Source organism: Oryctolagus cuniculus, chromosome 12 (assembly GCF_964237555.1).
Source record: "Oryctolagus cuniculus chromosome 12, mOryCun1.1, whole genome shotgun sequence".
Classification (NCBI taxonomy): Eukaryota; Metazoa; Chordata; class Mammalia; order Lagomorpha; family Leporidae; genus Oryctolagus; species Oryctolagus cuniculus.
Window position 1 is genome coordinate 16,509,865 of NC_091443.1, and position 24,793 is coordinate 16,534,657.

Below are 24,793 nucleotides of genomic sequence, written 5' to 3' on the forward strand. Positions count from 1 at the left end.
ACCCAAAGAGGACACATGGACCAAGTCTGAGAATACAAACTCTGGAGCTATCCTACCCAGGTTTAAGCCACAGGCCTATACTCACAAGGCATGCCATCTCAAACATGTACTTTTATTTCTCTCAGTTTCTCCATCTGCAGAGTGGGGAGGGCAATACTAATGCCTGCTTCACTGATAAAGACCTTGTAAGGGCTAAATGGCTTGAAAGCAGCCAGAAATCATTGCTTAACATTAACTTCACATCTGTTTCCCAGTAGATACTACTCCTGCCATCCTAGGGGTTTAGCCAAGTCATTAGCTCAAAGAAAGCACTAGAATGTTTTTAAGAGAAAAGAACCATTAATTTGTTTAGAAAATGAGTCCAAAGGATAAATAGATCATTTTGTAAACATTTAGTTGCCACCTTAGAAAAATTAATGTGGGGACATAAAGGTTGTCGCTCCCCGTCTTCGTGGAGGAACGACACAGGACCCTGCACTGTTCTTTTGTCTGCTTGGCCCTTCCCGGGTTTGCTGCTGGTTCTTCCCGGGTTGGCTACCATCCCTTCCACCTCCGTGGAAGGGCGGTTCCCCCTAGCCACTTTCCCCACTTCCGCGGGGGAGCGGCACACCGCCGGCCGGCTCTCTCGGGGGCTGCACAGGTGTTCCTTCAGATAGATGTTCCCCTTAGATGTTCCTGGTGCATGTTGTCTCTCTCCTCCTTTATAGTCCTCTTCCACCAATCCCAACTCTGCTACCCACATGCCGAGTACGCTGCTCTCCTCCAATCAGGAGCAAGATCAGCTCCTGCAGCTCAGTCAATCAAGTTGGCGAGAGGCAGCTGCATAGAAGTTGTTGCTCCCTTCTCAGCGCCATATTGTGGGAGAGCAGATGCATAGAATAAGTCTTAATTCCAGTAACTTAGTGTAGTCCGAGTTGCTCCCCACAAAGGTGAGGATGCTGTTTTGATATTTTAGTAAAGTTTCGCTTCTGTTTATAGCTTCATAATTTAAAATTTAATTAACAAGGGATACTTTCATGTGCTTTGTGCTTTACAGATGGCAGCCGATTTTGACATGTGGATTCAAATATATGAACTGAAATTTATGAAAGGGGAAAAGCAGATTATTTTTAGCTCTTTGATATATGTTTATAGGCCCACACAAGTAGTTTTAGACAATTTTGTGTTTTATAAAACACTGAATGCTTTCAGTAGAATTCAGAGTTAAGAAGTATGTGGATTTCTGGCTTCTGTGCAGGCAAGGGATGCCTTGGGCCTATTTGGAGCCTGCCTGCCTGCCTAAGTGGGTAATTAATTCCTTGGAAAAACCCTGGGGAATCAGAAGCTTAAATAGTGAATGTCAATCCAATTCACCTGGAAGATTTGGATCTGACTTCCATTTTCTGTCTTAATCAACGTAGAAACTGGGGAAATGCAGGTTTATTCTCAAGACAAGGGGACTTCCACCTGCTCATGTCCATCTACCTTTACCATGGTTCATTATCGCTATTTGACAACACCACTGTTATTTCTTTCTTTTAGAATTTTAAAGTAAAATGCCATATGACTTGTATAATTTTATCAAAGCCTTCCTATCAACCCATGGTGGAGTAATTTGTTACTCCTTTACACCAAAGTCTTTGTTTTATCAATAAATAAACTTCTAGAGGTTTGGACTTCATCCAGAATCACACAGTGCCATGATTAGCCCGTTTGTCAGGACTAATTACAATGAACTGAGAACAAAGTCTTTATAAAAATTCGCTAGCAAGCCTACAATTTTATTGAGGACTTAGAGATACAGGCTTAGCTAAGAATTCATCATAGCTCCCTAAGTATGTCTTAAGTAGGAGAGGGCACCTTCCACAGCCTTTTATTTATTCTGTTATAAAGTCACAGATAAAAGGAGTTAAAAAGAAACAAGTTTTGCTCTTAATTTAAGTCTCACTTCTGCAGGATATGAAAATGGTGTAAAGTTAATGTTTTTAGTACCTAGGACAAAAGGTTAAGATGGCTAATCTTTTGGCCCACATAAGTCTCTTTACCAAGCCATCAGCATTGGGTTTAGAGGGTGAGGGTAGGGCTGCAGAGGACAAGTACTATGGACTTGGATGTCCCCTCTCAGTCTCCTCCCAGGACAGCACTTTCTTTTCCTTCTGTCATTTTTATGAGATGGCAGGCCAGAATGTTTCTAGGAATGAATCTGTGCATTGATAGTTTGTTTTATAAATAAATTTGTCTTCCTGATGTAGAACAGCTATGTGATCAAGACATATATTTATGGTGTTCTTTGTATTGATGAAAGAACCACTGACACAAACAATCATGCATTTACTTTGTGCATATAAAGGCCAGTTTTTGGCACTACACCGACTAATTGAAGTGTTGTCATGGATAAGATTCTGTGTCTTTAATACAAAAGCTATTCAACAGTACCCCAAGAAAGAGGACAATTTGTATTCAATAAGAAGGCTGAGAATAATCAGTCATTTTGAACAAATAAAAGTGCTAATTTAATTCTAAGTAAAAATACTTATATAAAATCTTCTACAAGCTGTTATCTGTTTTGAGGTATGGATATAAACTAAAGTAAAATACAGCACAATCCATAAAGTGATTTTCTTCTTAAGTCTTGATAAAGTGTCCTTTTCTTCTTAAAATGTTAGTGCATATTCCAAATGTTTTAAAATTTTGATTTTTTAATATAAAAATCTCAGAAAGCATAATGAAGAAAGCAACAAATCTTCATCCTCCAACAATCATTGCTAATATGTGGGTATATGACTACATATTTCCACAGTGTTGTTTTATTTTGTTTTTAACATGAAACACATTTTTTCATATGACAGATTAGATTTCATATTTTTAAAAACTCTAAAATGGAAAAAAATACAAAGATTAGAATGTAAAAAAACCTATAATTCTATCTCTTGGTAAAAACAACTAATATTAGGTAGATATCTTCTAAAATAATGTTTGATAAATTCACACAAATTGGTAGATAAGTATGCAGACATAGAAGTGTGAAAGTGATTTGTAATAACATTATATATAATGTATAATAATATGATATAATTTTATATTTATGTTATTTTCAAAATAAAATTAATGTTAAATAGAATTTTTAATTTTCCTTCACTCTTTCAAATAAAGAGAAAATAGAGGGATTAAAGCTTCAAACAAGTGGTTTTTCACCATGAAATGTATTTTGTAAGTAATCCCTTTGAAGTTAAAAGGAATGTTTTTTCATCTATTCATTTATTTGAGAGGCACAGAGAGAGCAAGTGAGTTTCCATCTTCTAGTTCCATCTCCAAATGCCTACAGCAGCCAGGGCTAAACAGGGCCTAAACCAAGAGCCAGGAACTCAACTCAACGATGGACTCCTATGTGGATGGCAGGAACCCAATTACTTGAGCCATCACTGGCTCCCTATAGGGTCTCCATTAGAAGAAAGCCAGAGTCCAGATCTGGAGCCAGGAATCATGTGGGACAAAGACATCTTAACTGCTAGGCCAAATGCCTCCACCAATAACAAAACATTTTTTAGAAGATTCAGACACTTTAATATCTATGTACTTCAACTTTAGACAAAATCAATCATTTCAACATGATCAGAAGTAAAGTGATGCCAACACCCTGAAGCCAAACTGTTAGGAACATGGGGACAGTTGAACAAGTTAGGTTATAACTCATTGCAGTGAGAGAGAGCATGCCATGGGAAGACACGGAGCTTCTCAAAGTAGGGAAATAAGGGAATCGTAAGATCTGGGTGTTTGGGGAAGACCTTCTAGTTTTATAAAAGAATGGACGCTCAATTAGTTGAATAATGTTCTGTATCAGTTGATATGATCATGTGATTTTCCTTCTTAGCCTATTAATTAGTGGATAACATGCACTGATTTTCAGGTATTCAGCCACCCTCAAATTTCTGGAATCATGTATTGGAGTGGAGTAACTGGAACACGAACTGGCACCCATATGGGATACCAGCATAGCAGGCAATGGCTTTATCCACTACACCACAACTTTGGCTCTTCATTTATTTATTTTTTTATTGTTGAATAATATGAACTGTATGGATGAATGTTTTGTTCCTCCATTCATGTGTTGATATAAAATTGGATTGTTTTGACCTCTAGAATATTGTGACTAGTATGTCTCTAACTATTTAGGTACAAGTTCTTATTTGAATCCTGTTTTGAAATTTCTCGGGCAGGCACCAGCAGAATTACCAGGTCATGTGGTAATTCTATTCTTACTTTTTGAGGATCCGACAAGCTGCTTATTATGTTAATGCACCATTGTACATTCTTTTTTTTTTTTAATTTTTGACAGGCAGAGTGGACAGTGAGAGAGAGAGACAGAGAGAAAGGTCTTCCTTTGCCGTTGGTTCACCCTCCAATGGCCGCCGCAGCCAGCACACTGCACTGATCCGAAAGCAGGAGCCAGGTGCTTCTCCTGGTCTCCCATGGGGTGCAGGGCCCAAGCACCTGGGCCATTCTCCACTGCACTCCCGGGCCACAGCAGAGAGCTGGCCTGGAAGAGGGGCAACCGGGACAGAATGCGGCGCCCCAACCGGGACTAGAACCTGTTGTGCCAGCGCCGCAAGGCGGAGGATTAGCCTAGTGAGCCGCGGTGCCAGCACCATTGTACATTCTGACCAGCAACATAAGAGTTCCTCTTTCCCCAAATCTTCGCCAATGCTCACTGTTTTTGTTTCTTTTCATCATAGCCATCATAGAAGCTGTGAAGTAGTGCTTCATTGTAATGTTGATGGACATTTTATTGAAAACTACTTATGTTGAGGATCTTTTGACATGCTTATTTATCATTTGTATATCTTCTTTACAGAAATATCTGTTCAATTCTTTTGTTTATTGTTAAGTCAGATGTTTGCCCTTTTTTCCTTTTTTCAGTTCTATTAATTTATTTTTTATTATTATTTAAATTATACAAGTTTCACATATTTCATATATATACAGATTTAGGAACACAGTGATGCTTCTCACCCTACTCTCCCTCCTGCCCATATGCCAACCCTTCTTCCTTTACCCTCTCCTATTCCCACTCTTAATTTTTACAAAGACCTATCTTCAGTTGACTTAATGATCATAAAATTAACCGTATACTAAGTAAAAAAGTTCAACAGATAGTATGAAGAAAAAACAGTGTTCCTCAACAGAAGAGAAAAGGGTTGTTAAAAAAATCATCAAATCTCAAAATGTCCATTTTGCTCCAATACATTACATATTAGGTACTCCGTTAGTTACCTCAGATCAGGAGAAACATGATATCTGTCTTTTTGGAATGGCTTCTTTCCCAAGTGTAATGGTTTCCGGTTGCATCTATCTTGTTGCAAAATACAGGATTTCATTTTTTTTACAGCTAAGTAGTACTCCATAGTGTATATATACTATAGTTTCTTTAGTCAACAGTTGATGGACATCTGGGTTGATTCTATATTGTAGCTACTGTGAATCATGCTGCATTGAACATGGGGGTACAGATAACTCTTTCATATGCTGATTTCTTTTGGTGTGGATGAATTGCCAGGAGTGGCATGGCTGGATCATATGGTAGGTCTATATTCAAGTTTCTGAGATATCTCCATACTGTCTTCCACAGTGGCTGCACAAGTTTACATTCCCATCAACAGTGGATTAGGGCACCTTATGCCCCACATCCTCACCAACATTTGTTGTTTGTTGATTTCTGCAAAAGAACCATTTTAACTAGAGATAGGTGAAACCTTATTGTGATTTTGATTCGCATTTCCCTAATGGCTAGTGATCCTGAGCATGTTTTCAAGTGTCTGTTGGCCATTTGAATTTAATCTCTTGAATAATGCATTTTCGAGGCCTTTGTCCATTTCTTAACTGGATTGTTTATTTGTTGTTGTTGAGTTTCTTGAGCTCTCTATAGATTCTGGATGTTAACCCTTTATCAGTGTATAGTTTGCAGATATTTTCTCCCTTTCTGTCAGTTCTGTCAGTTGCCTCTTCACATTGCTGGTTGATTCTTTTGCAGTGCAGAAGATTCTCAGATTGATAAAATCCCATTTGTCAATTTTGGCTTTGACTGCCTTTGCTCCTGGGGTCTTTTTTTAAGAAGTCTTTGCTTATATCAATGTCTTGCAGAGTTTCCTCAATGTTCTCTAGTAATTTGATGATATCAGGTCATAGATTTAGGTCTTTGATCCATTTTGAATGGATTTTTGTGTAAGGTGTAAACTAGGGGTCTAGTTTCATACTTCTACATGTGGAGATCAAGTTTTCCCAGTGAAATCGGACATGCCTGCCTACTTCACTAGCACCACATGTTGAAGAGACTATCTTTGCTCCAGAAATTGATTTTAGCTCCTTTGTAAAAGATAAGTTGCTTATAGAGGCGTGTATTGATTTCTGGAGTTTCTAGTCTAGAGATTCTTGAGTTGTTATTTCCAGATTCATTCCATTGTTGTCAGAGAAAATTCATGGTATGATTTTGATTTTTTTGAATTTGCTGATGTGAGGAGTCAGTTGGGTTAATCGGCAGTCAGGAGATCCCAGTGGAATTTGGGGTGTAAAATATTTGCTTCCTTCCCAAAAACCTTATCTTTAGCAAGAACAAACAAGCCACCCTCCTTCCTCTCAGAATCTCCAAATTTACCATGAGAACAGCAAGGGAGCTCTTCCTGAGCTCACAGCTTATTGTGAAAACAAGTTACCTATCCCACCCTTAGCAGGCCAGACATGATGGAGAATTATAAATCAGGCCTTTTCATGGGTTTTTGTCCCCGCCTGGTAACTGAACACCAATCTGATTGTCAAGTGTTTTTTTTTTTTCCCTTCGAAATTGTACTCAAAACCTCAAATGCTAGGAGGCCTTTTGGGTTGTTTCCTCTCTTGGAAATCCCCCTTCATGTCACTCTGGCTGGAGGTCCTTGACTCTAATAAATACTTTTAAATCTCTTTGCTGTCTGCTTGGAAATTCTTCTTCCATGTGAGACAAAGAACTGAGGTAACAATAATTTCTCCACAGCCGTTTTCCCGTAACACTGAGACTTGCTTAATGGCCTCGCATATGGTCTGTCCTAGAGAAAAGTTCCATGCACTGATGAGAAAGTGTGTATTCTACAACTGTGTGGTCAAAAGTTCTATAGATATTAGTTAGGTCTGTTTCATCCATGGCGTTCATTAGCTCTGTTATTTCTTTGTTGATTTTCTACCTAATTGATCATTGATGAAGTTGCATGAAGTCCCCCATTACTGTTGTATAGGAGTCTGTGTCTCCAGTTAGATCCATTAGAATTCCATTTAAATAGCCAGGAGCCCTTGTAACATGGGATCTTTTTCCATCCTTTTACAGTCAGTCTGAATGTATCTTTTTTGGTTAGATGTATTTCGGTAGGCTGCAAATAGATGAGTCTTGTTTTTTTTTTTTTTTTTTTAAAGATTTATTTATTTATTTGAAACTCAGAATTACACAGAGAGAGAAGGAGAAGCAGAGAGAGAGATAGGAAAAGAGAGGTCTTCTATCCACTCATTCACTCTCAAATTGGCTGCAACAGCCAGAGTTGTGCTGATCTGAAGCCAGGAGCTTCTTCCAGGTCTCCCATGTGGGTGCAGGGGACCAAGGACTTGGGCCATCTTCTGTTGCTTTCCCAGGCCATAGCAGTGAGCTGGATTGGAAGTGGAGCAGCAGGGACTCAAACTGGCACCCATATGGGATGCCAGCACTACAGGTGGTAGCTTTACCTGCTAAGCCACAGCACCGGACTTGAATCTCGTTTTTAATCCGTTAAGGCAGTCTATATCTTTTAACTGGAGAGTTGAGGCCCATTATATTCAAGGTGACTATTGATAAGTAATGACTTGGCCCTGCCATTTTTCCATAAATATTTCTATTGTTTTCTTTTGTACTTTTACTGGGGGATTTTCTGCCTTCACATTGTTTCATAATAATGGCTGTCTTTCTGTGTTTCTGAATGTAGCCACATCCTTTAACATCTTTGGTTAGGCTGGATGAGTGGTGACAAATTCTTTCAATTTCTGTTATGAAATTCTTTATTAAACCCTCATTCATAAATGAGAGCTTTGCAGGGAACAGTATTCTGGGTTAACAGGTTTTTTCCCTCAGGACTTGGACTATGTGTAGCCATTCTCTTCTTGATAGTATCCCATAAATCTCCAACACTGGTTTTAAATTTTCTATTTTTTTTTTCTGGTCTGATTGAAAGATTTCTAAAATTTGACTTCTAGCTCAGATATTCTTTCTTTTGCTTTACCAAATCTGTTGTTAATGCTTCCCATTTCAATTTTTGTTTGATCTCTTGAATCCTTCATTTCTAGCATTTCATTTTGATTTCTCTTTCTCAATTTCCTGGGAAAAGTTCATGTCTGATATGATTTTCCTTAGGTCATGGATTTTCTTCTGATTGCTTTTGAGTAATCCTATGATTGAGCTTTTGAATTCTGTTCTGGCATTTCCTCAATCTCTTCATCTTCACACCTTCACATTCTCTCTTGGGCCATCCTCCACTGCCTTCCCGGGCCACAGCAGAGAGCTGGACTGGAAGAGGAGCAACTGGAACAGAATCCAGCGCCCCAACCGGGACTAGAACCTGGGGTGCTGGCACTGCAGGCAGAGGTATAGCCCAGTGAGCAGCGGTGCTGGCCACATCTTCACATTCTAATATTGAAATGTTGTTGTGTTCTTCTGAGGACAGAGGTCATGATGTCTTCTTTATTCTTGTTTCTTGAGTTTCTACATATATTTTTAGGCATTTTGGAATTTTATGGTTTTTTTTGTTGTTGTTGTTGTTGTTGTTTTTTCCCTTGGATGGCATTTATCTTTGAGCTTTTCTTCTGTGGCTTAGTAGAATGTCTGGAATTTCAGTGAATACCAAGAGGTATGTGTTGGGTGTGGCCAGGGAAGCTTCAGTCAGTGCTCCAAGGCGGGATGAGTATCCAGGGTAACACCCATATTGGGTGTGGTAGATCTCCTGATAACAGAAGGGGGGAATGGTCACCTCTGTTGGTGTGATCAACCCTTCACCTCTCCTCCCAGTTCAGTAATACCCGGGTGTTAGCCCCTAGTATATTTAACACTCTTGCACACCACCATATGAACTGCATAAATGATCTGCACAGTCCTCACTGTGAGCTTGTTTCCCACTGCAGTGACCACCCAGGCAACCAAGGACCTCTGAGCATATGGAGCCACACTCAGTGTTTGCCCAGAGACCCGGCTACAACCTGCACCCTCTACTGTAACCACTGAGCCCCCATGATCTCAGCACACAAGGCTCCCACAGTTGCTGGGTGCAGAGGTTTCACTCTGCCCTGCCAGTCTGTCCAGTCAACAGAGAGGCTGATGTTCCCTGAGCCAGCTCTATCTAGGCACCTTGATCCGGGGAGGCTGGGGTGCCTCATAGTCCTACATGGATGCCCATCCACTTCCCATCCAGGCTTAGTCAGTGGGGACTGCAGATTTTTCCCTCCACTAGACTCTCTGGATCACCAGCATACCCAAGAGCCACTGGCTGAATATTACTCTCTCCCCACTACTGCCACCCATGCTGCTGAGAAAATAGTTTCCTTTCTCAGCCAGTTGCTGTGTACAAGCACAAAGCATTCTGCAGCTCGCACCCAAACTCAAAATGGCTCCTGACCTTTCTCAGCCAAGCAGTAGACGTTATTGTGGGGAAACTGAGGCAAGATAATCGTGCCCTCTCTACTTCCACCTGGTCCACTGGCAACTGCTAGCAACCGCTAGCCTCCAGGGCTCCAGTCCAGACTCACACCACCCTCTCCCTCCTGCTATATCACCACGGGTTGCTGTAGGCTCATGTCCGTCTCAGTCCAGTCTCATGTCTGTCTCCAAGCTGCCACTCACCCTGGCTCTTGGCTGATGTAGTCGTGTATATAGGTGTTCATGCTGCACATCTGCACCCTCCACACAGGTCCGTGGCATTGCTCTTCCTCTTGTATGATTTCCAATGCGGTTTTCTCTCCAATTCTCCCCTGAGAGTACACTTCCTACACTTTTTTTCCCTTTTTTTTTTTTGTTGTTGTTGTTTAGTTTGTTTTTTGTTTTTATTTGTTATTTATTTTATTTGTTTTATTTGCTTTATTTGTTATTATTTTATTTGTCCCTAGCTTAGCACAGCATGTCTTTCCCTAATCCACCATCTTGGAATTCCTCTGGATGTTTGCCTTTTGCTGTTGTGTTATAAACATAGTAGCATCTTCTCCATAATCTCTCTTCATGTTTGCCAATATTTTCTCCCTCCTGTGTATTGTCTTCTACTATTTTGATAATATTGATTTATGTGAAAAAAGTTCATAATTTTGAGTGCAACTTATTTTTTAATTTGTTGTTCTGCTTCTGATGTCGTGTTTAAGGAAACACTCTTTGAATCCAAGGCCATGAACCCTTCAGGTTTCACTCCTGAATATTCTATGATTTTAACTGTTATATTTATGTTATTTATCCACTTTGATGTTGTTTGTGTTTTGTACATAGTATGAGGAGGATAGCTAACTTCCTTCTTTTAGATAGCTAGTTTTCCCAGTATCATTGGCCCGGTGAGACCATTCTTTCCTCTTTGAATGATCTTGGCATTGACATTAGATGTACTTATCTGTATAGCAATCCAGTCAAACACTTTCTGATTCTTTAGTTTTGTAATGAATTTGTAAATGGGAAAGTATGATTGCTCCAACTTTCTTTTTCAAAATTATTTTACCTATTTGTAATCCTTATTATCCTATCTGAGTTTTAAGATCAGCTTGTCAATTCCTGGAAAAAAGTGTGGTTAGAGTTTTATGTAAGGATTGCATTGATGTTTAGATCAATGTGGGGAATATTTCCATCTTAATATCAGATATTCTGATTCATGAACATAGGATGGCTTTCCACCTACTCAGATCTTTAATCTCTTTCAATGATGTTTTTTAGTTTCTGTGTACATATTTTGCACCTACACACTTAAACCTATTCATGAATATTTAACTCTTTACAGATTGTTCATTGTCATTGTTTAGAAATAAAACTTAGTATATAAGTTTTTATATATATATATATACATATAAAACTTGTATATAAGAGATGTGCTGAATTCATTCACTAGCTCTAAAAGTTTTTGTGTGGATTCTCTCTCTGCACTCCCCCCACCAACATTTATGTGATATATTTAATTCATCTGTAAATTGAGTGGTTTTAACTATTTTTTTCTAATATTATTATATTGTATTTATTTTCCTGGACTAATTGCCCTGGCTAGTACATCTAGTGCCATGTGGAATACAAGTAATGAGAACAGTCGTCTTTGTCTTGTTCCTGATATTAGGGAGAAAGCTGTCTGCCTTTCCTATTACGTCTGATGTTAGGAGGTTTTTTGTTTTGTTTTGTTTTTTAATAGACACTCTTATTCTATTTGAAAAAGAATCTTCACATTCTGACTTTGAGTGTTTTAATCATAAAAACATTTATTTTGGGAAAAATGTTTGCATCTGTTATTCTTGTCATGTGGTTCTTATTTCTCTACTTGACATGGTGTGTTACACTGAATTATCTTCAGATGCTAAATCAATAATGCTTTCATAGCATTCTGCCTGGTCATGATACACCATCCTGTGATAGTGGTATTATCATTTCTTATGATAACTTTGATTTTAATATCATGATTGATAACATTGTTTTCAATATGAGTTATGAAAAGTTCTTTGATTACTCTTTTTATAAAATAATGTGGAAACATTAGTATTATTCTTCAAATATTTATGAAAATGTACCACTGAAGTCACCTAGACTTAGAATATTTGTTTTGGAAATGTTCTTAAGATCTAATTCAATCCCTTTATTTCTTACCCGATATATATTTTTATGTAAATATTATTAAACATATAATATTATATACATTACAATTATAATATATTTATATCTAATTTTTCTGATATATTCTGAAAAATGCCAGCATTCCATATGGGTGCTGGTTCAAGTTCTGGTTGCTCCACTTCCAATGGAGCTCCATACTAATGGCCTGGGAAAGCAGCAGAGGATGTCCCAAGTGCATGGGCCCCTGATACCCATGTGGGACCCCAGATGAAGCTCCTGAATCCTGGATTTAGACTTGGGCCATTGCGGCCATCTGGGAAGTGAACCAGTGGGTCAAAGATCTTTCTCTGTATCTCTGCTTTTCTCTTTCTAAAAACTCTGCCTTTAAAATAAATAAGTAAATATTTAAGAAATATTCATTTGAATAATTTATAATTCTACTATAAATATTCTGTCAAAATTCTATTAAAATATTATTAATAGTAATGTCTCCTCTTTCATTCTTGATTTTAGTACAGTCATACACCACAAAAACTATGTTTTGTTCAATAATAAACTACAACTATGAGGGCATTCAGCAGCAACCTCATGTATGTAGTGTTTACTTCATCTCTTTATTGCATCATTTTCCCTTGTGCTTGTTGTAATCTTGTGTTGTTTGGTTCAGCATGGCCCCTAACTGTACAAAATCCCCTGCTAATCTTGCCAGTAGCAGCCCATGTTGAGTGATTGACCTGGACATGAAATTAAAATTGATTCTATAAGACTATGAAACATCAATGGAAAAACAATGATTATTGCTTCTAAGTCAGGCATGTCCTGTTCCATCGTAGCTAAAATCTTGATCAAGAAAGAAGAAATAAAAGTGCTGGAAGCTATTAAAGAATCTGCTCCACTAAAGACAATGAGATTAGAAAACATTTCAGAAGGTGTCGTGTCAGATATGAAGACACTTCTAATGCCCTGGACTAAAGACCAGGACCCAAAAGTGTGTCCCCCTCAGCACCATGATGCTCGCAGCCAAAGCAACATTTTAATCTGTGATGTGAAAGAAAAGGCTGGACCTGACCATGGTGTTTAATTTATTGCTAGCCCCAGCTGGCTTAAATGATTTAAGAATCATTCATTATAGAACGTGGCCGTGAATGATGGGTCTGAAGAATTTTTTGAAACTCTAGATAAGCTGATTGTAGAGGAAAATTACTTGCCAGAGCAAATCTTCAATATAAATGAAACTTCCTGGTCTGGAAACTTGTGCTTGAAAGGATTTTTACACATAACAAGGCCAAGTCAATACTACATTCCAAGAATCTTAAGAACAGGAGAGCAGTCTTGCTTGGGGACGGTGCCGCAGGCTATAAATTGGAACCTTTTGTGATCTGGCACAGTGAGAACCCCAGGGCCTTCCAACCCATCAGCAAGCACAGGCTGTCAGCGGAGCAGTAAGAAATCATGGTTGATCAGCCATCTTCCAAGATGCCCTCCTGAACTGCTCTGCCAGCAAAATGGAGAAGTTTTGTCTGGAGAATAAAATATGAAGTTCCTTCAAAAAGTTTGTGGGAAAACAGAATTAAAAGATGTTTGGGTCCAAAAATGTGACATCCATGCGTATGAGGGGCAGGGTATTAAAAAAAAAGCCACAGAATATGTATATTTTGGAAAACAATTACTGGATTTCTGAAAATGGTGCATCTGGAATAAGACATTCAAGAGTTTCATCCATGACTTCAAGGCGTTTGCCAAGGGTTTCCAAGGACATTGCCAAAACCAGTAAGACTGTGGTTGAGAACACGAACAGCTTTAACCCAAGTGTGGCTGAGGATGGCACCAGGAAGCTCCTGGGGAACTGACTAATGGGGAGTTTAGGAACAGGAAAAGGAACAGACAGCTGAGGAAGAGGCAAGAGAAAAGGAAATTGCAGAAGAAAAAGAACCCCCAAGAAAACCCACAGTGAAAGTTTTGGCAGACCTTAAGGCTCCTCGCTGAGTCTGAAAACATGGACCCAGTATTGAAAGATTTTCACTGATAGAGAATAATGATTGTTTTTATAAATTAGTTTTTCTATGGTAGCGTGTAAATAAACTCAAGGAAAGTACTTGACATGATTTATCATTTATGTGATCAAGTCCCCTGTTTCCTTCATTTTTATTCCTTCCTGCCTTTCTTCACCTAGTATGGAGTATCTTTTATCCTATTACCTCTCAGACTACAGGCCTGCTATCTTTTTCCTTCTAAGCTACATCCCACTTTTCTGTAGATAATCTGACTTTTGAAGAGAAGACTGGGAATTCTTTCTGCTTCTAAATTCACTATTTCTTTCTGAATTTAAAGTTTTCTTATATGTGACAACATTTGTTGTTTTCTTTTGCATTACATTTTCTCCTTCAATTCTTTAGTCATTGTAATATCGGAGTATGGGGTGCCAATTATATTGTCATGTGCTTATTAGTAAATTCACAATATTAATAAGCATTGTGGATTCTTGCCTAATATTCAGAGAAGAATTCTGAATACTGGCAGAAATAAACAAGGCAGTGAGGGAAATGCATAAGAGAGTGAGGGCCCTATCTTAAAGCAAGAGGGAAATTTGGATTTATACCGAGTACCAGGAGCCAGCTACGTGGAGGAGCATGTAGGCCAGGAAGCATGGGGTGGGTGGCCCGAAAGCCACGTGCCCGAACATGCAGGGCAGCAAGGGCCCACAATGGCAAAAGAGGCAAAAGGCCAAAAAGCACTGGACCCACTGTGTCCCAGGCCTTTAATCCACTTCCAAAGGGGAGTGGTTAATTACCCTGATTGGCAGGTGGGCATGCAGGTGTGGCCAGGTAGCGGCATGAGGTCACACAGGGGCGTGGTGAAGGCGTGGTCTTCCAGCTCACAACTATATCCTATATGCCTGCCTACAACAATTGTGTGCCTTCTGCAACTCCAGTTCTATTTCCTGAGATGGTTGTTAGTCTTTGACTCCAACTTTCTGGTAGCCTGAATCCTGTGCCATATCAGATTTCATGGTCACCATTACGAATTTCCACTACTCTCACCACATGACTTGTTGATTGACTCCTATGACAAGCAACATCTTTTTGTGATATCACTGGCCTTAACCTAGTCTTTCACTGTAATTTAGAAAAAAGACATAAGCCCAGGATTACTTTATTATCAAACAAACCTGGTCAGCTTAATAGAAGTAAGCATAGCACTTTCAATATCCCAAGAAAATTAGCTTTTTTTTCTTAAACTTTTATTTAATGAATATAAATTTCCAAAGTACAGCTTATGGATTACAATGGCTTCCCCCCATAACGTCCTAGCTTTATATGCCTTAGGGTCTATTTTTTTTTACACTTAAAATTACCCATTAAAACAATTCTTAGAAATCCAGGATTTAATTGAAACAAAGATGTAGGATTAATTCTGGGATATTGAAAACCAAGGCTGGCCGGCGCCACAGCTCACTAGTCTAATCCTCCGCCTTGTGGCGCAGGCACAACGGGTTCTAGTCCCAGTCAGGGCACCGGATTCTGTCCTGGTTGCCCCTCTTCCAGGCCAGCTCTCTGCTGTGGCCAGGGAGTGCAGTGGAGGATGGCCCAAGTACTTGGGCCCTGCACCCCATGGGACACCAGGAGAAGTATCTGGCTCCTGGCTTCGGATCAGCGCGGTGCGCGGGCCACAGTGCGCTAGCCACGGTGGCCATTGGAGGGTGAACCAATGGCAAAGGAAGACCTTTCTTTCTGTCTCTCTCTCTCTCACTGTCCACTCTCCTGTCCAAAAAAAAAAAAAAAAAAAAAAAAAAAAGGAAACCAAGGCTTGGTGAAGTGGTTAGTTGTTCCCATTCTAAGAACTAATTGATCTCAGATAGAAAATTCCCAGAGAGGAAACAAGATGCAGTACGCAAGGAAAGGTGTCTTCCTAATTCCCACTTGTCCATTCAAAGCCTCTACTATTGCAACAATTGTTCTTAATCTAGAAAGAAAAGAGTGACAATAAACAGTGCCATCATTGATGAGAGGCACACTCAATTAAAAAATATATTAAGCCCCAGTTTGGGGATTAGGCTTGAATTTGTTTTCAAAAGCTACCTCCCTTTTGATTCAAAGCTATTGTTTTAATGGAAATGTTTATTTCTGAGTAGGAGGCAGTATGCTTCTGAGAATATTTGATAAGCAGTGAGCATTAGCATCAATTAAGCTTGTAACCCTTACTGAAGAAATTTGGCACAAATTACAAATTAAACATTGTCCTCATTTTGGGAGCATCAGCATATTTTAAAAATAAATCTAACCCATATTATCAGGTCCCTCCAGCAAGGTGGCTAGGTCCTTTTCTGAGGGTTCCACGTATATTACTTTATTTGATCCTCTCACCAATTGAAAGATATGTAGATACCATTATTATTCCCATTTCACAGATGCGAACCCCTAAATATTGTGCTCTATGCAATGGGTGGGTGGATACACCAAAAATTCTGATAGATACAAAGAACTATGCCATGGCCTCTGAGTCTGCAGGGCACATCATAAAATCGCAAGTACTGAGAATGGGTCAAAAGAGTGAGAAAGCAGGGGAAGACCAGGCTCCGCTGTCGTTCCTACCTAAGCAATTCTCTAATTTAGCTATGATAGGGTCTGAAAAAGCCCACCACCTGAGGAACGACTCCAACAGACTTTTTCTCATGCAACCAGCAAAGGGTTAAATTTATTGATCCAACATGTTGGGGCCCTCTGAACATACAAGGACAGAGGAGCCCCGAGGAACTACAGCATAGGGTTTATAAAAGCAAAAACCGCAAAATCGGGAGGGGGGAGAGAATACACGGTTGCTAAGCGGTTGCTAAAATCTTACAATCAGCAATTATGATCTTAAGACATAGACAAATCACATCTTCATTATTAGCCCAGGTAACCCAGGTGCAACCTTTCTACTTTTAAGCTTGAGCAATCATGCTAGGGGGTTTTTGTGCGTTGCCAAGGGTGATGTATTGCACTGCTATTGTCCGACTATTTGAGATCATAGTTTCAGACCAGAGTCTCACGGTGGGGGGGTGCTTTCCCAGAATGGAGTCTCAAGTGCTCCAAAATGGAGTCCCTACTGTCAAGGTGCTACTTTACTCTGTTTTATTTTCACAGCTGCACCAGGAAGGTTTAAACTGTAAGCTTAAGCTTAACTTTTTATACCCGCACATATACAATTTTAACTCTTCAGCTATACTCTAAAGCAGCAGTCCAGATAGTCATTCTTTCACTGCTGACATTATAATTATCTCATTCCAGTATTGTCTTTTGCTCAGCATTGAGAATGAAATAGTGAGTGAGGAGAACAGACATAGGCCCAGCTTCATGGAGTTCACAGTCTAGCAGGGAAGACAGACATTATTCACAGAGCATCACGGATAAGTTCAAAATCACAACATTGATGAGCAGAGGAGACCACATGGATATAATGGTCAGGAGAACCTGACTTTGCCCCATAATTAGGAACAAGACCCTTGAGCTGAGACCTGAAGAACAAAGAGAAACTCACCAGGCAAAGGGCGGCTGCATTTGACTTGGTGGAGAAGGCAGCTTTGGGCAGCTATGCTGTTTGAGGGCAAAGTCCTACCGGCAGGGGGAAGCACAGTGTATCCCTGCCCTGAAAGAGGCTTGGTGTCTGGAACACTCAGGGCAGGGAAGCACGGAGAACCAGAACTCAAAGATTCACACATGTTTCTCCCCATAGGGGAAGTATACATTACCTACTAGCTGATTTGAGCTTATCAGAAAGTGACCAGGCAAAAAATAAACAGAAGTTGAAGGCAGGGAATTGGTTAGGCTGAATGGCAGAGAAGGCGAACAGGGGACAGTAGGAACACAGAAACAAGCAAGAACAGAAATTCCTGTCATCCGTGTCAGCTGGGACAAAGAAAGGAGAACGTGTTGCTGGAGGCCTTTCTTGGAGTAGCTCCTCAGAAGCTGGGGAGAAACACCCTGGCTCCTCCATTCTCCACACTGGCACTTACATTCCCACCGGTGAGTCCCATTAGCCACATTCTGTCAAGGTCAGAATGCACAAGAAAGGGGCAAAGAAGGGATCAGTAGGCTATGGCCCCAGAGACTGGTACAGATGTAGTAGTGCTAAGCCTGCAGCTCCCTAAATCCCTGCCCCCTGAAATCTACTTTTTCTGGAGGTTTCTTCCACAGTAAGTCCTATCTGCCAACTTGAAATCCTAAAAATCTGCTCAGCCTTTTCCATGATTTCATTTATTTTTATTTTAGGATACATTCCCCTGTTGTACTGAAGCAAGTGGAGTGCAAAATCTGCAGTGTTCAGTATCCCATTCTGATTATCTGCATTCATAAGGCTGCCAAGTTCCCAATATCATCTGCATGCGTCATCTGTATTTGCTATAAAAATTTAACGGAGTTATCTTATTATAAGGGAGAAAGAGTAGGTAAAAGATGTCATTAGGTTTTGCTTGGGGAGGCTGTCTTGGCAAAATCAGAGCCAATGCTTGTTTCTCAATGTAGAAAGGGGTGGTAGAAGCAGAGTAGCACGTTTGGTCCTACAGAGCACAGATGCCAACCACAATGATGTGAGAATCCAGACTCTTTTCCATAGCAAACGCCACAAATCTTCCTGGAATACTCCCTGAAGACAGGTATGGAGTGATCATCTGGCTAGTCCTTGAGACTGCTTAGAACCTGGAAACAAGTCACCTTGAAGACATTTTAAACCCTCTTCACAGATGCAACGAATTCTATCCCCCAAAGAGGCTTATTCTTCTGCAATCTATTTAGGTCTCTTAACTGACAGCAGTTGAGCAGATTCCATCAGCTGTGAAAATATCCCAAAACCTTAGGACACAAGATTTCAACAGATTGTATGCAACAGATGATATGCTTGTGAAACATCTCAATTAAGCTCTCTCCATCTCAGCATCCTTCAGACATTTATAACTATGTCCAAGTTCTGTCTTGTTTGGTTGTGTGAAAGCAACTCTAAACGTGGGGGGATGAGACACTAAAAGTTTTAATTTCAGTTCTACCTCTTATCTTCTACACTGGAGTTACTTGCAAGTTGGATATGAATGTGTGATGCTTCATGGAGAAAATGCCAACTTTTAGATGACATTTATTTAATTGCCCATTGAGTTTTACATAACGGTGTTGAAGCAGTCTTAAGGCATTGGCTTTAGAGGATTTTTTTGAGAGGAGAGGGAGAGAATTTTCTTTTTCACTGAGGTGAAATTCAAATAGCGAATATAAACCTCTTTAAAACGAACAAATCAGTCACATTTAATGCACTCACATTCCCATTGTACATAGCACATTCAGAAAATGCTGTAATCGCCAACTCTATCTACTTACAAAACATTTTCATCACCCCATAATCAGATTCCTTACCCATAAAGCAGCCAATTCCAAATCCTCTGAACTCAAATCATGCAACCAACAATTTCCTTCTTTTCTGATGCATTTACTATTCCAGAGTTCATCAAAGTGGAATCACACAAAATGTGATCTATTGTCTGATTTCTTATACTTAGCATTAGTCTTTCAAGTTCATCCACACTGTAGTAGCTATCTTTCATTCACTTGCATGACTGAATGAGTTATTCTGTGGATATATCACATTTTATTTACCCAGTCATGCACAAATGGAAGTTGGGTTGTTTTTGCATTTAGAGAGCTGTGAGCAGGCAGTTCTGAACATTTGTGTACAGGATTTGTTTACAGGATGTTGATCCATAGGAGCCAACTAGCAAGGTGAGGAAGTACAGGACTGATGCCTCAATCAGTAGCAACACATTACTGTAAAATAATGGCCCAGCTCAAAGGAGGAGAACTGTATATAATAAAAATATTATATGAATTGTATATAATAAAAATCAGATGGCTCAGGTCAAAGAAGCTAATCAAATTTGGCCCAAAATCTAAATTACAATCATTGATAATTTAACTAAGTTCATTTCATTCAATATTTTTTTTTTTTTTTTTTTTTTTTTTTTGGACAGGCAGAGTGGACAGTGAGAGAGAGAGACAGAGAGAAAGGTCTTCCTTTTGCCGTTGGTTCACCCTCCAATGGCCGCCGCTGCAGCCGGCGCACCGCGCTGATCCTGGCAGGAGCCAGGAGCCAGGTGCTTTTCCTGGTCTCCCATGGGGTGCAGGGCCCAAGCACCTGGGCCATCCTCCACTGCACTCCCTGGCCATAGCAGAGAGCTGGCCTGGAAGAGGGGCGACCGGGACAGAATCCGGCGCCCCAACCGGGACTAGAACCCGGTGTGCCGGCGCCGCAAGGTGGAGGATTAGCCTATTGAGCCACGGCGCCGGCCCATTTCATTCAATATTTACATTCAGTATCATCTCCCTTCAACTGACACTGCTATCTAATTTGTATCTTGATTTACCCCTTGATCCCTTAGGTGTTTTTAATTTCTCCTATTCATTTAAGATAATTATTAATCGAAATGCAGCTGTTAAGAAATGACATTGAAAGCCCATGTACACTTTACCCAGCTGCCTTCTGATATTCTTTGTTTCAAAAGTATATCATGACCAGGATATTTGCATGAACCTAGTCAAGATGCAAAATATTTCCATCCTCACAAGATCTCTCATTGTGCCCTTTTATAGGCTTGCCCGTTTCCCTCCCACCTCCATTCCATCCTCACCTCTCAGCAAGGATTAGTCTGTTCACTCTATCTTATAATTCCAGCAATGCTATGTAAATAGAATCATACAATATGGAAATGGTAGGCTTGGCTTCTTTTCTTTTTATCACTGAGTGTTATCTTCTGGTGCTCCATCCAAGTTATTGAATGAACAACAATTTATTCCTTTTAATTACTGAGTAGATTCTGATATGGATATGCCACAACTTATTCACCTATGGAAGGAAACTTGATTTTCAAATTGGACTGTTACAAATAAAGCTACTGTAAGCATAGATGCTCAAGTTTTCATGTGAACATTTGTTTTCATTTACCTGGGATGTATACGCAGGAATGCAATTTCTGGGTCATATGGTAGTTCCATGTTTAGGTTAGTTCTTTGTTGTTGTTAAGACTGTCAAGGGCCGATGCTGTGGCATAGTAGGTTAATCCTCTGAATGCAGTGTTGGCATCCCATATAGGTGCCAGTTCTAGTCCAGGCTGCCCCTCTTCTCATCCAGCTCTCTGCTATGGCCTGGGAAAGCAGTAGATGATGGCCCAAGTGCTTGGGCCCCTGCACCCATGTGGGAGACCCGGAAGAAGTACCTGGCTCCTGGCTTTGGATCAGTGCAGCTCCAGCCATTGCAGACCTCTGGGGAGTGAACCAGCGGAGGGAAGACCTTTCTCTCTGTCTCCCCCTCTCACTGTCTATAACTCTACCTCTCAAATGAATAAATAAAAAAATTAAAAAAAATTAAAAAGACACTGTCAAGCTGTTTTCCAGACTGGCTGTCTGGCTGTACCATTTTCCATTCCAGATGGAAATGTCTGAATGATACAGTTCCTTCACAATGTCACCAGTATTATTTGATATTGTAGCCCCTCCTTTTTTTTTTTTTTTTTTTTTTTTTGCCATTCTGATAGGCTTGTCATAATAGATATGCCTGATAGGTATATTAGCATGGTTTTAATTAGTATTTCCCTGATACATAATGACAGTGAACATATTTTCATGTATTATTTTCTAGCTGCATATTGTTCTCAGTAAAATATCCTTATCATTGACCATTCTATAATTGAATTGTGTTACTGTTTTACTGTTGAGTTTTGAGAGTTCTTTATACAGTTAGCTACTAGTCCTTTTCAGATAAGGGATTTGAAAGCATTCTTCTCCACTTTATAGTTTGTCATTTCATCCTCTTAACAGGATGTTTCACCAAACCGAATGATGGGTTTCTTTTAATTTTGCCAAACTTCAATTTATCAATTTTTTTTGCATTTAAGGTTTCAGCTTTTAGATTCAAGTGTAGAAATTCTTTGCCTGTCATTAGAACACACAAATTTTTCCTGCCTTTTTTCTAGAGGTTTTGTAGTTTTACATTTTACATTTAAGTTTTTGTCCTGTTTGATCTAGTTATTGTATGAGATATAAGATATAGGTAACATTTATTTTTGTGTGGTCTCTGGATATCCAATTGCTCAAGCATCATTTAAGGCCATCCTTCCTTCATTGAATTGCTTTAATCCTTGTGTCAAAAATCAGCATATTTAAATTATTATATTTCAGGAACCCCTATTCTATTTCACGGATCTGTTTGCCACCCCTTCATTATGTCCACAGTCGTGATTATTGAAGCCTCAAAAAAAAAATCTAGATTGATTCTTTCCCCTTTATCCTTCTGTTGCAAAACTGTTTATTCTATTTCCTTTAGCTTTCCATACAAGTTTTAAAATATTATCATCTATCTCTACAAAGCATCTTGAACTGATTTTTGATGGGAATTGTGTTAGCCTGCATGTCATTTTAAGGAAATTTTATATTACTATGTGGAGTCTTCCAGTCCATACTCTATGTATCTTTATTGATTAAATCTTCAATTTCTTCTGTCATGAGTTTGTAGCTTTCAGCATATAGATGAAATCCTGTGCACATTTTGTTAGATTTACTTCTAAATAATTTTTTAAAAATTATAAATGATATATGTCTTTAATTTCAGGATCCACAGTTTATTGCTATTATACATAAATGCAACTGATATTTGTATGTCTATTTTGTACCATATAACCTTTTACAAACATTCATTCTAATATTTCTGAAGATTTCTTGGGATTTTCTGCATAGGCAATAATATCATCAGCAAATCCGTCATCTTTCTTTTTTGTTCTACTTGTCCAAATTTCTGTTATTGTTTTTCTCTCATTCTTCCTTCTTTTGTGTTAGTTAAGCACACTTTGTGGTTCTATTTTGTCTTCATAGTTGGCTTGCTAGCTATCTCTTTAGCTTGCTATTTTAGCAGGCACCTTGAACATAACATAAGCTACCTTTAGGGGCCAGCGCTGTGGCTCACTTGGTTAATCCTCTGCCTGTGGCGCCGGCATCCCATATGGGCACTGGGTTCTGGTCCCAGTTGCTCCTCTTCCAGTCCAGCTCTCTGCTGTGGCCAGGAAGGCAGTGGAAGATGGCCTGGATGCTTGGGCCCCTGCACCTGTGTGGGAGACCTGGAAGAAGCACCTGGCTCCTGGCTTCAGATCGGCACAGCCCCAGCCGTTGCGGCCATTTGGGGAGTAAACCAACAGAAGGAAGACCTTTCTCTCTGTATCTACCTCTCACTGTCTATAACTCTACCTGTCAAATAAAAAAAAAAAACTATCTTTTACAAGAGTATACTTACATTTTCCCACTCTCTAATTTTGTGCTATTGCTGCTAAACATCTTATTTTACATATATTATATACTGCAGAGCTAATATTATTTCTTAAAGAGATTGGAACACTAAGAAAATAAATCTCATCTATTTACCCACAGAGTTAAATTTCCCAGAGCTGGTCTTCTGTTTATATCAGCCCATATTTCAATTTGGTATCAGTTTTCTTTCTACTTGAAACTTTTCCGTTAACATTTCTTGTAGTGTGCACCTGTTGTGATGAATTCTTACAGCTTTTATGTCTGGAAAAGACATTATTTTGCCTTCATTCTTAGAAGATATCTGTGCTAAGTATGGGCTTTTAAGTTGGCAGGATTTTGAAAGTTTATTTTTAATTTTTTTACAAGAGTTACTAAGATAATATAGGAAATTCTCATTTACTTTTTGCTGACTTTCCCTTAGTTTTTAACATTTTACTTAGCCATAGAAAGGATATCAAAACTAAGAAATTAACATATTCATAACACTTAGATAAATATTGATCTTTGTCTATATTGTATGTATTTTCATATATCTTCAGTCTCTTCTGATCTTTGGCATTTTGTTTATCATGACCTTGACACGTTCGAACACTACTGGAGAAATATTTTTATAATGTCCTCAACTAGGGCTTGTCTTAGGCTTTCAGGTATTAAATTTTTCTTATCATATCATACAGGGAATACTTGATATCAGCATTAACTATTATAGGTGATGTGATCCTGATCACTTGATCAAGATGCTGTCTCCCAGATTTTTCCACTGTAAAGATACAGTATTTCTCCTTTGCAATTTTCTACTGGTTGATAGTGAGTCACAAAACCTAACCTATAGTCATTCAGAGGGGATGGTATTAGCTGTGGCATTTTTGTAGATGTCCTTTATAAGTTAATGTTATAGGTTTTTTTATTCAAAGTTTGCTAAGAAGTTTTTATTGTAATGGATGTTTCATTGAATCAAGTATTTTTCTATATGTCCAAATAGGTTTCCTATTTAGCCTTTACTATTGTTGAGTTACGTTGATTTTTGAATGTGACCATCCTTGCATTCCTGAGATGAACTCTACTTGTTAAGATGTGTATTGTTTCCTTATGTGCCTAGCTTGATTCAGTTTACTCTTAATTATTGATGATTTTTGTGCTAACATTGAGGAGAGATACAGGCCTGTAGTTTTCAGAAAATACCTATGTCTGGTTTGCTGTTAGGTAAGGTGGACCAAATAGAATTATTTGGGTAAAGTTTCCTTTCACTCTATTTTCTGGAAAAATTTATGTAGTATTAGTACTTTGTTTCCTTGGATGTTTGACAGAATTTGCTGATGAAACTATCTGGGACTGGAGTTGTAGTTTTAGAAGGTTTTCAAATAAAATAACTGATTTAACTGATAAATGTGTTTCAGATTATCGATTTATTCTTGTGTGAGTTCTGGTAGTTTGTGTCTTTCATCAGCTGAGTTGTACAATTACTGATATAGCATTATTCATTCAGCTTTGTTCCCTATCAGTCAATACTGTTGCCCCTTCTTTCATTTCTGATGTTAGTAATTTATGTCAGCCTTTTATTTGTTTACTTATTTTTGTCTAGACTGTCCAGAGGTTAATCAGGTGTGATAGGGATAATTCTAAAACAATCTCCATGATTTCCCACCCCTTACATAATTTTCTACGTTGTGAATTTGATGAT

At 39.0% G+C, this 24,793-nt stretch overlaps 1 protein-coding gene across 1 annotated transcript in view; it reads left to right on the forward strand.

Moving 5' to 3' along the window:
- The window catches only part of GABRG3 (gamma-aminobutyric acid type A receptor subunit gamma3), a 666,707-nt gene that overhangs the window by 604,345 nt on the left and 37,569 nt on the right, over positions 1–24,793 (forward strand). The gene's annotated exons all lie outside the window — the stretch shown is intronic.